The following is a 12,255-nucleotide window of genomic DNA, read 5'->3' on the forward strand; positions in this document are numbered from 1 at the left end:
ATATTGTGTTTTTTTGTATTGTCTTAAATATTGTCTTTAAGCGGGTGTCTTAAATTATTGTCTTAAAAAATTGTCTATATAAAAACAATATTTAACACAGTCATTATATATAACAAAGTCATTAACAGTCATTGTGTTATATATTGTCTTTATAGAGACAATTTTTTAAGAAGATAATTTAAGACACGGACTTAAAGACAATACAATTTTTTTTTTTGTCTCAAGTTAACACAATTTACCCAAAAATTGTCTCAAATATTGTCTTAAAACCCCCTATGTCTTGTAGTGAAAGAGGCTTGCATCTTGAGAAATTTAATTTTTAGCATGCACCAATTTTTTTATCAATGTTTAGCAATTTCATCTATTATATGATCCCTTCAAATCTAGACATAGTATAATTTATCCTTTCCATTCAAGTTAGAAATTATGCCCAGGGAAAAATTGTGTAAAAAGTTATAACCTATAGTGTTCAATATGAAAATGGCATTCTAAAGTCTTGCTTTGGCAAGAACTATTAAATTGAGATATCAAATGGATAAATCAATTGGTGGGTAGTAACCACTAGTAAGTCTACACATTTACCATTTTATTCCTCTGTAAGTGCTAAGAAAAACATAAATAATAGTGAGAAGTAACTCCTAGTAAGTATATTTGTTTACATCTTATTTATATCCATTTTTTATGCAAACATTTGATGAGAAGTAATTGATGTTACATGTGTTATTTAACTCATTATGAACTGTTTTCAAAAAAATTATTTTTGGATGATTTTTCACATAGCATTATATTGTGTTAAAGCTGTAATAAAACATTCAAATTGTGATCCAATTTAATATTTAAAATTTACTATGAGTAGGGGCGTCAATTACTTCATCTGCGGTAGCTCCCGGCCACTGCACTGTCAGTCCAGTGAATATGCCAGTCCTCGCAACATACCATATAAATAACGCTGCGCTGTAATCCGCGGTTTCAGCAGAATCGGATAACATTCTGTCTCATGTAGTGTGAATTCCGATCGTTTAGTGAGAATGATATAGACCATTTAACGAATCTTGTTAGGTTGAAATCTGTCATTGCTTTTGTGTGACTTTTGACATGGACCCACTGCACTATAATCGGCATTAAAAACAATTTGGGTACAAATTGAATTCCATTGTCCCCACATCCTTCAGCAAGATGATAATATCCATTGAAGATGGGGACCATGCGAACCATAATCAGCATTAAAAACTATTTGGGTACAAATTGAATTCCATTGTCCCTACCACTTTCAACAAGATCAAGATGATAATAGCATAGCCATTGAAGATGGTGACCATTCACATGATTAAAAAATGAAGTATTTAGATTTATTTTTTTTAAGAAAGAAAAAATAATATTTTTTTATTAGAATAAAAAGATATTTACATAATCATGTATATAGTATATGTGTCATAATAATTTCTAAATTACATACGGAACACCAAGGCCTCTTAAAGAAAATCCATAGGGAAACATTAGATATAGCCCAAACAATGGCCAAACGCTCATCAATTTAACAATGCTGGAAGATACTTTAACCGATAAAATAGCACGTCGGAAGATACTCTGACTGTTAAGATAAAACAAAACTTTAAAAGATCCTCTGATTGGTAAGAATTCATCGAAAGATACTCTAACCGACAAGAACATAAAATCGTTGGAAGATACTCTGACTCGCAAGAAAAGACTGGAGATACTCTAACAGGCTTGAAAAAAACAAGAAAAACCAGACACAGAGGCCTACAGAAAAGAACCCCTAGAAACCTCGAAGGATGAATCTATCAAAAGCACAAAAACATGCATCAAAACATTACAATATGGGCAAAAACCCTGACATATAAATTTGAAGAAAATGGCACAAGGTCACCAACAAAGCCACCATGGAAGCGTAACCCAGAGTGAATCTAATAAGAACTAAGATGACCGCAAAGCCCCAACAATAAAAAAAAGGCTGCCCCGCAGTAAGCGAAAACCCCACAGTAGTAACAAGAGAAATCTTTGAGCAGGGAGAAAAAAGTTTGTAGGGCCCATGGCAACCACAACATCCTTCACACTGATGAACCCATCCCTGATTGCCTTCTTATCATGTGCCTCAGCACCTTTGACCTAACACAACATCCTATTAAGCACATATTTTCTCCAAGCACCAAGGATGAGATGTTGTTGTCACCGTTAGCGTCGAATCACTCAATCATATCCTCCAATGCCCCCTTGTTATGTAGAGCTCCCACTAGAGAAGAGGTGTCTCATCTGCTGCTCCACAGCAAAGAACTGTTGCAGATATTATTGTCACTGCCAGTTGCTTCACCTTCGCCTTCAGACCCTTTTTTTACCAGGCGATCAAGTTTTGACATGACCATCCATTTTCTTCTATGTCTTTGGGATCCTCATTAGCTGCCATGACGAACCTCGCAACATTTGACAACTCAACCTTGGCCAAAACTTCATCTAAATCCACCTCCCCTATCCACTTTGTGTTCGAAAAAACCTCCCTATGCTGCCATTTTGATCTATTTGCCAAACCCTAGAAATCATCAACCCTCACAGAAAACCCTCTTGGGATTAGTTACAAATGAGTTATACTCCACTAATTTTCCCTATCGCCTAAATTCTACATTTGTAGCTGACTACTACATAGGTGAAGATATAGAGGACTAACCATGTGTTCTCAACATGGCTTAAGACCTTGTGAATTCAATTTGGATTGAGATTCTAAAGCACCCAAATATTATGCCTATAACAAGGCATATTTTGGGCAAAAAATATTTAGTGGCATCGGTCATAAAAAAATTTGGACCTGATATAATAACATGGAAAGATTCAATTGAATTCCATTTTGATTTATTTCTTTTCAATAAATTTTAATAATTTAAGTTTTTTTCCCAAAAAAATAATTTTATTTAAGTATTATATCACCTTTTGTACATACATGTCTAACATGCATTCCAAATAAGCACCCATAAAAAGGATTAGATCCTTAGAAATTTGTAATAATTTAAGTTATTGTAATATAGTAACCAAATCCATTCAAATTTGGATTCTGTAAATTTCAGGGTTTCTTTGCATAGCAATTTCTATTTGGCTCTGCGAGAGACGGCTCTACCCCCTCATTTAGCTAGTTTGTTTCTGAAGTTCATAATGAGTTTAGATATACCAGTATTCCTCGTCAATCTCCTCATTTTCGACATATTTTTCATAGAGCAGCTAGACCAAAGTGAGTTTTTTAGTTTTGTAACAAACCCTCCATTGGGTGAATCGTGGAAAACTAGAAATCCATGGCATTTCCTACCAAAAGAATATATCCAATATATGCGAGATCACGCTTTGATTTGCAATTTTATTGGATTATGATCATTTGAAAAGGTTTTAATTGGGTGAATCCAAAATAAATGGAACCTCCAAGGTCAAATAAAATTGGAGTTAGGGGCGAGGGGTTTTTGTATAATTATTTTCTCTTCCTTAGAAGACAAATTGCGAGTTTTTGAAGGAGGGTCATATTTTTTCAATGATGCAATGATCTTCATGTGATTCTAAAAGGAGAAATATAATCGAGAGGAGGAGGATTTCCATGCAACCTCAGTGTGGATCTATTTCTTTTCTATTCCCAACAAATATTGTGAGGAGGAAACCCTTGAAGGTATTGACAATTCCATCAACAACTTTGCCAAAGTATCGGAAGCTACCAAGAGAGGGAGGTACACTTCATATGCACGGATATGTGTTTACATGAATATCTCCGACCCTCTCCCAGCCTCCATCGATATTAACTATTAGAAAGTGTTTGGACACAGTCTCTAGATTATGAACTTGTCATAAATACATGCATCTTATTAGGGATTATCTAATAAATGCCCAAGAATTGTTTGAACAAAATCTTTCTCAGAAAGAGCTGGTTGATTTAGAAAATGTCCCCCCAAGAAGAAGAAATTCGTGTCCCCGTGGTACCTCAAATCTTGACAAGATCCACAGATTAAAAAATATGTTCAAGTCTCTCTCCTCTCTTCAGGAGGCTCAACAACAAGTCAACATTCTATCAAGAATGCAATATCCAAAAGGTAAATCCTATAACCCTAGAAAGGTTGTGCAAAAGTATCATGAAGAGCAAAATCTATTACCACAGGAAATGATTACCTCTCCTTCAGAAGAAGCTTAAGCAAAAGCCCTACTAGAAGATATGGATCTAGTTGACCCACGATTGATTTCCCTTGTGGTATAATGACATGGAAAATATGTGAAGGACATGCTAGACCATGAGATTAACATTCTATATAAGGTTTATCTTTGAAGTAAGCAATTGGGCTACAGTTCCTCACAATTAGGTGGCGACGTTCAAACAAGACAAAAAAAGCCGAAAAACAAAACTGCTAGAGCAATAAGACATGAATCCAAAAAAACACGAACAATTAGTTAACTTGGAGAAAATCATATAAATTTATGAGCATTTCACTTTAAATACTCAATTTTTTTTTTTTTTTTCATATTTTTATGATCATTTTCCAAATATTTGTTATTAATAAATAGCAAGTTAATATGAAGTATTTTATAGATTTCAGTGTTTTAGAAACTAAAACTATATTTTTGTGATTTACAAAAATGCATTTACCAAAAAAAATTTCCATTTAATAAAATTATAACTTGTTATTTTGAAAAAAGCTTCCCATTAAATTATTGAAAAGTTTGCGTTCATCCATCGACACGGATAAAGTGTCACTGTTCATACCTAAGCTTATCTCTATTTGGGAATTGTGAGAATTAAACATAAACCATAAAGAATTTCAATATTTCAGTTCATTGTCAAAATAATACATATTTGAGAATTTAATTGTCGCAATAATGTCTAATACGGAAATTTGATTATGGATGGCAATGGATATTTTGGACTTTGTAGTATGTCATGCTTATAATTATATCACGTCACACTTCGAGTGGAGCCTTTTCAAAAAGCGGTATCTATGTTGCAGATATAGTGGTGCATTATTGTGTGAGCTACATTATTTATTTTTTTATTAATTTTTTCTTCGAGATATTATGGCCAATTTAAATTAATTTATCAAATTGTTTTGTTACTATTATAATATTTTGAATATAATATATAAACATATATATTCAAGAATATATTATATGGTGGGGTGGTTTATTATTTAGCCTATTTCTGGGAATTGAACAACCACTATATATATATATAGGACATTTATTTTTTTAACGTTATCACAGAAGATTAAATATATTAGAATTGAACTTACATGATTAAAAGAAGAATTACTACCTATGTAATGTGATCAATTTTCTATGAATATTAACAGCTATATGAAAAGCTTCAACTATTGTGTCGAGGCCATCAATGTTTTAATACTAGTGGTTTGACATTTCATTTATTTTATAATTATTTTTTTAGGTTTATATAGTTTGAAGTTTTATGGAATTTTATTTATTTATATTATTTATTTTAGTATTTAACATTTAGGTATTATTATAAGATTTCATGGAGTTTTTGGAAATCATTTCATTAAACATTAAATTTTCAATTAAAAATTAGTACATAACATTTAAGTGTTCTCATGTCTTTTCATTTTATAGTGCTCAAGGTATGTTTTTCAAAACTTTAAATAAATTTTACAATTTTTTTATGGTCATTATTATGTACATCCACATGCAACATACCAATACACATTTGAAACACTTGCAATTCAATCCCCCTAACATGTCTTAATATTATCACTACCTCTTTTCACACGTTTCTCCTTTTACCCTTCATACCATTGTCAACCATTGATGTATCTTAGTATCTCCTTTCATTCTTATGTTTATATGCTTAGGCTTAGTAACACATGTTTCTTACTACTTTAACTTTGATACAGGTCAGTACTCCCATTGCTCCAGAGGTAAATTAAATTCAAAATTATTGTTAAATTAAACAATATACATTTTTAAAGTTGACTACAACTAATTTTTTCTACTAAAAATGTTTATAATTATGCCAAATCAATTCATAGAACATGTTCCTCCGATCATTGTCTCTTTTGTTCCTCTATGGGCCTTTTGAATAAAGTTAGAAACTTCAATCCATGGTGGAACCAAGGCATGGAAACAAGAAAAATTTCTTCTCCAAAGTCTCATTCCAATCAAAATATTTTTTAAAAGTAACCTACAAAAGCCCACCTAATCTAACTTAATTTAAATTTCTTTACTTCCCATCTAATCTAGTTTATATTTCTTTCTACCTAATCTGGAGCTTCAAAATCCTAATTAATCTTTCCTTCTATTAGAGGCCTCTTCAAGTAGGAAAAGAAATCTCACTATTAACATTCTACTCAATTTCAATCCTAGTTTGTGAATCCCATAGCCAATCAAATCATCCACATGTTGGTTGAAGGAACAAAGTTAGAATAAAAGAGTGAATGAAAAATTAGAGTAGAAGTAGTTACATCCTCCATTAGGCATGAGCAAAGTCATTCCTTTTGAATTCTTACATACCTATACTACAAAGCCAATATAGGTAAATTTCAATTCTAATGGATAATTTTATGTGCCCATGTGTTGTTGCTTTTATGTTTTTATTATCTCTCTTTTGATAACAAATTATCACATGTCAAAAAAATTACAAGAAACAATATAAAAACCCTCTTTAAATCGTGTACTATTCTTTAAAAAAAATTTCAGATCTTCTAGAGACAAACCTAATCCTATGCTAAGAGTAGGAGTATTTCAAATCCCTTACTCCTAACAACGTAAAATTTGGAACTGGAACTAATATGATTACCCATTTTGTTGAAGTAGAAAAAAAATCAACCGATTTTGAAAAGTGGTGATGCATAATACATATATATATATATATATATAGATACATACATAGATAGTTTTTGACAATTTTTTTTATGTACATTAGTTTTTAGAATATTAGTGATTTGCATGTTGATTTTAAAATGTGCTAATTTTGCATCAGGCCTTTTTTTTAAAAGGCTTATTTTTTGACTTTAAATTTTCTAATGTATTAAATGTGAATAATTATTTTCTAAATTTAACAATTTTCGAAGTGGTCTTCTTCATATTTTCTTGTTTTTCTTTTATTTTTTTTTGTAGTGACGTTTTTACTTTTTTGCATAGTTAAAGAAGAAGGTCGATATTTTAAAGTTTCAATATTGTACATATTTATATATCGTTAATTAATTTTTCAATGCACATCAAATAATTGTTTCCAAAAAACAATAATTTTTAACAAGTGACATAAAAATAAACATTTTGAACATAAATATAACTAAAAACATTACACATTTTGATAATTTTTTGCTAGACATGACATGTCAAAATCACAATTTTAATAGGAAAATTTTAACAAAAAATGATTAAATAATAGTTTTTTTTTTTTATGAATTTCATGTCAAAAAATAATAATAATCACAATTTAAAAAGAAATAAAATAATGATTCACAAAAAATTAAAGCGAAAATCACATAATACAAATATTGAACATATAATAACATTAACTGAATACTTATTATTCTCATAAAATGTCAAAGTCAAAACATTAAAAGTATAACTAATTAATAGTTACAAAAAATGAGCTTGATTTCAAAGCATAACTTAAATTTAATCAACAATATCACGTAATCCAAACTCTTCATCCTCTAGAGTTTCATAATTATCTTCTTCCACAATATTTACTGCTTCATTTTGCTCATTTTCCTCTTCTGATGGATCTTTGATGTCTTTGAATCTCTCAATGTATGCCTTTCCAATCATTCCATCTAATGGTGGTTGAGGTTCCTATGCCTTTTTTTCCACATGTGATTCATTAAAATCCCCTTTCCTCAACCCAATTTCTTATATTGCATCTGGAAGAAATTGAAGAGCATTAATTCTTTGTTGAATAAATTTGCACTATTCTTGGTCTTTTTCAATGACAATGCAATTTATTCCTTTTGTAGGCATGCTAGTGTTGTACCTAATTATCAAGCACAAAAGAAATAATGAAATAAATTAGAATAATGACATATAAATTAAGAAAGAATATATTGAAATTCAATTCTATATAATAAAACTTACATGAACCTGAAAATAAATCCAGAACCCAATCTCCTTCATTTGAACATAAGTCTATGAGATAGTTCATTAATGACTGTGGTATTTTATAAATGTTAACATCACTCATTTTGCTTCTTTATCTTCATATGTTAGCTTTTTCACAAGAGTGTCATAAATCAGTACTTGGCTATGACTCTTTCCATCTACTCGATTAAGAAGCATAGACTTATAGCTATCATCTTTTGTCCAACTATCAATACGGATGAACTCACAATCATTTATAGTTTGTTGATCTTCACGGTTAAGAAGATTTGACTTTTGCCTATAACATGAAATAATAAAAGTTCAATTAACTTGTACATAAATTATTTTTTTAACATTAATCAAACATACAATTTCAACGTCTTACCATGTAAGCTACATCCTTGAGTTTATTTTCCCCTTGAAGTTTGTCAATAACATTGCCAATTATGTGTCTTAATGAAATGTCACAAATCTCCATAATGGTGATGATGAGACTCCTACAAATCCCGCAACCAATTTACTAAGAGCTTGATAAGTATAAGGGTCACTATTTTGGGATATTGAAACCATGGGGAATATCTACAATAATTAGGGAATAATCCATTTTAGGTATGAGTTTAGCAATGTCTTCACAGTCACCTTGTATTAATTGATATTGAATAGTTCCAAGCCCATTGCAAATGAAACGAGTAAGAATTGGATCAAATTCAACATTCCTAAGACGATGTTTTTTCGGTCTTTCGATCTTAAATTTTTCAATAAAGCTTTTGAAACTATATTGTGCTTCATTTGCATCCTTCCTCATCTTTAATAAAATAAACAACTATATGTATAAGTTATAAAATAAAAATAGTATACAGATGAATAAAAATGAATGTATAAATCAACATACCATTTTAAATGCAAGATACAAATCTTTTAGTGTTGATGTAGAACTTGAATCTAGGTAGTTGTGTACAACATCATCCCAACTATCTTCATTCAACAATTTAACCATTTGTTCTTGTATTTTCATATAAACTTTGTGACTGAATAAATAAAGTAAAAAATTCTAATATAATGATATTCATAACAAATACTACCAATAACAATTATTATATTTAAAAAATATATAATATAGAAATAAGTAAAAATAATTCAACAAACTTACTTTTGAAATTCCTCACACATTTCATCCAATGATAATTCTCCTTACTTCACATGAGATAATATTGTTTTGACGAGTTTTTCATCCTTCACTCCTTGCAATTCTCTCCAAGGTGTGATAGTCATCTCTTCTAGAAGCTACTTCATTTCAGGACCTGATTTACTGCTGCTACATATTAATGGTATAGAATTTTTGACCTTCTAGTTTTTAATGTCAATGTTCTCCCACATGCTAAAAATATCATTAATAAATTCCCATATCTCTCCAGTTCTAAATGATAACTGAAAAATGTTATGAATACTTCTGAATATAATGTACTTTGCCTTCTTTTGAAATGATTTTTTCCTCAATTTGATAGCCTATTTCCATACAACATTCCTTTCGAAATTATAGACTAACATTTATCTTATCCCCACCACATTTTTCTTCAAATTCATTATGAATAAATCTAACCCTTTGGAAGAAAGTCATAGATATCCTATACTCATTATCTATATTATGATCTCATGCCAATAAATTTTCTTTTGTATATGATAAACCAACATAAATGATACATTTTATTGTTTCAAAACGTGGGTTATTGGGATATTCCTCCATCAATTGCCTTTGAGCTTCTACATAATGGTTCCCCCTAAGCACATAATAATTGTATTCAAAACATTTTGACTTAGCAAATGCTTCTTTGTTGAGAACTTGAAATGGATCAACAAGAAGCACAAAATCAACCACATGAACATATGGATTGTACCTCATCAATGTCTTTAAGCTGTGAACATGCAAGTGGTGTGGTTTTCTACTTTGATATTTAAATTGTCCTTCACTTGGCTTATAGTTTTGTCTCACATTAAGTTGAAATGTACAGCCACCCTCAATTAAGTTTTTCTTTGTCAAGCTATGTCGAATGGAATTTTGTTTTGTTTTAATAATGACATCCTCTAAATTAACCCTTGGTGTAATGATTTCCCTTCCTTCTTTTGAATTTTCACTAGGACCTTTACTGTTGGCCTTGAATATTTGAGAATGATCAACTTTCATTTTCTTCCTCCTCTTTTCTTCTATACAAGTAACATTCTCATCATCAACTACAATAGAGACATTCTTGGGCATTTCTACTTTTGGTCTTTTATGACTCTTCTCCTTTCTAACATCAATTCTAATCTCATCCTCAGTAATGGAAACATATTCTTCGGCGTCAATTTCAAATTAATCATCTTCAAAAGTAACATGTCTACCTTTGCTAGCTTTATCCACTATAGACATTCTTTGGCGATCCCTTGGATGTAGTTTTGTAGCATCATGAATTACTATTTTTTTCTTGTTTTCCATATCTTCTTATGACCCTGAGTAGAAACTACTGACAATATTCATAATATCTTTGTCTATGAAATAAATACCTCCCAACATCATTGAAAGATATTCAATAATTTTTTGTCAAACAAAATGTCATATGTCAATAAAAAATAAGTTATAAAAATATAATGATACAGTTACAATAACGCAAAATAGATAAATAGAAATAGAAATACTTATGATATCTTGTACAATCTAATTTATGATTTGTTTACACATCTTTGTAGATTCCTCTATCATGTCATACATTGACAATGATAACTGATATTTAATATTGTCATGTGACTTCGGTAGTTTTGTAAGTACATAAGCAATTTCAATGTCTAGTATCAAACAAATGTCTAGTACTTTTACTAGCACCTTATAAAGTCCACTATCGTTAGGGATATCAACATATAGATATACCTGCAAATGTTGTTTTCCTTCTCTATCTTTCACATACCATACATTTTTTGTATGCTTCACTTGTAATTTCTTCTAGTAAGATATAATCTTCTTATCATTTGAGGCACTTGATAGATTTATAGTTATTAGCTCAGGTTTGGTTCATTCAACAGTGTTTTTTGAGGATCCACCTTTAATTTTAGCACTCTTTCATCCAGAAAGATTCACAAAAATCTTCTTTGGCACCATTTTCCAGGGTGGGACTGCGGGGTTGGGGCAAGAGGAACGCAAACCCATCACGCCCCACCCTGGCAGCCTAATGGGCCCGTGGGAGTGAAGGCCTTATTCCAAGAATCAGGCCTCCACCCCCACGGGTCCAATGAGCCTCCACCCCCACAGGCTCATTGGGTTGTGGGGGTGGGGTGGGAGGGGTTGCATGCAACCCCCTCCTGCCCCACCCCCGTGGCCGAATGGGCCTGTGGGGGTGGAGACCTGAATCTAAGAATCGACCACCCTTGGCAGGATGGGCCGTCGGGGTGGGTGTCGCCGGTGAGGACGACCGAGCCCACCACGCCCATTGCAGACATAGTGGCCTTCTGCCTTCCATGGGGCTGTTGGGTAAGCCTGGCTCATTTAAATTTTTAATTTATAAAAGAAATCCAAATTTCATTAATAAAAAGTTAAATATTATTTTACTGGAATATGTTTTTGGTCTAATATTTTACATGAAGATAACAACCCAAGTGACACATAACTACTAGTAAAATTATGGGAGTTTAAGACTTGCACACAACAAAAGGGAAACTAACCTTTCAAATACGATAATATTCCATTGAATATGTTGTCTATAATAATGTAGTTGTTCCAAAAAATCGCTCCAAGTCTTTTAACAAACCTCGGAAATTCTTGATGTGATGTGAGGAATAGTGATAATGAAATTTATGATTGCACGGTGAATGTGGTATTAATTTGTTTTTTATAAAAACTTTAACATATAAATCTTATTATGGAGATATAGTAATTTATGATAAAGTGAACATTACATAATTGTTTTACTGCATGGTGAATGTGGTATTAATTTTTTTTATAAAAACTTAACATATAAATCGTGTTATGGTGATATAGCAATTTATTTTAAATGTGTGATAGAAGATATAATAAAAATTAAAAGAAATATTCAATTGTCTTAAATATTATATAGTTTAAGTAAAAAAATAATTTAGGTAAATAATTTAGTTTAAAATTTGAATTTAAATATTTAGTTTAAAAGATTAATTTCATAAGAAAATTTTAGTTAAAAATTTTCA

The sequence above is a fragment of the Pinus tabuliformis genome, chromosome 8 (genome assembly GCF_031772625.1).
Source record: "Pinus tabuliformis cultivar Carrire ecotype Pingquan chromosome 8, CPIR1, whole genome shotgun sequence".
Lineage (NCBI taxonomy): Eukaryota > Viridiplantae > Streptophyta > Pinopsida > Pinales > Pinaceae > Pinus > Pinus tabuliformis.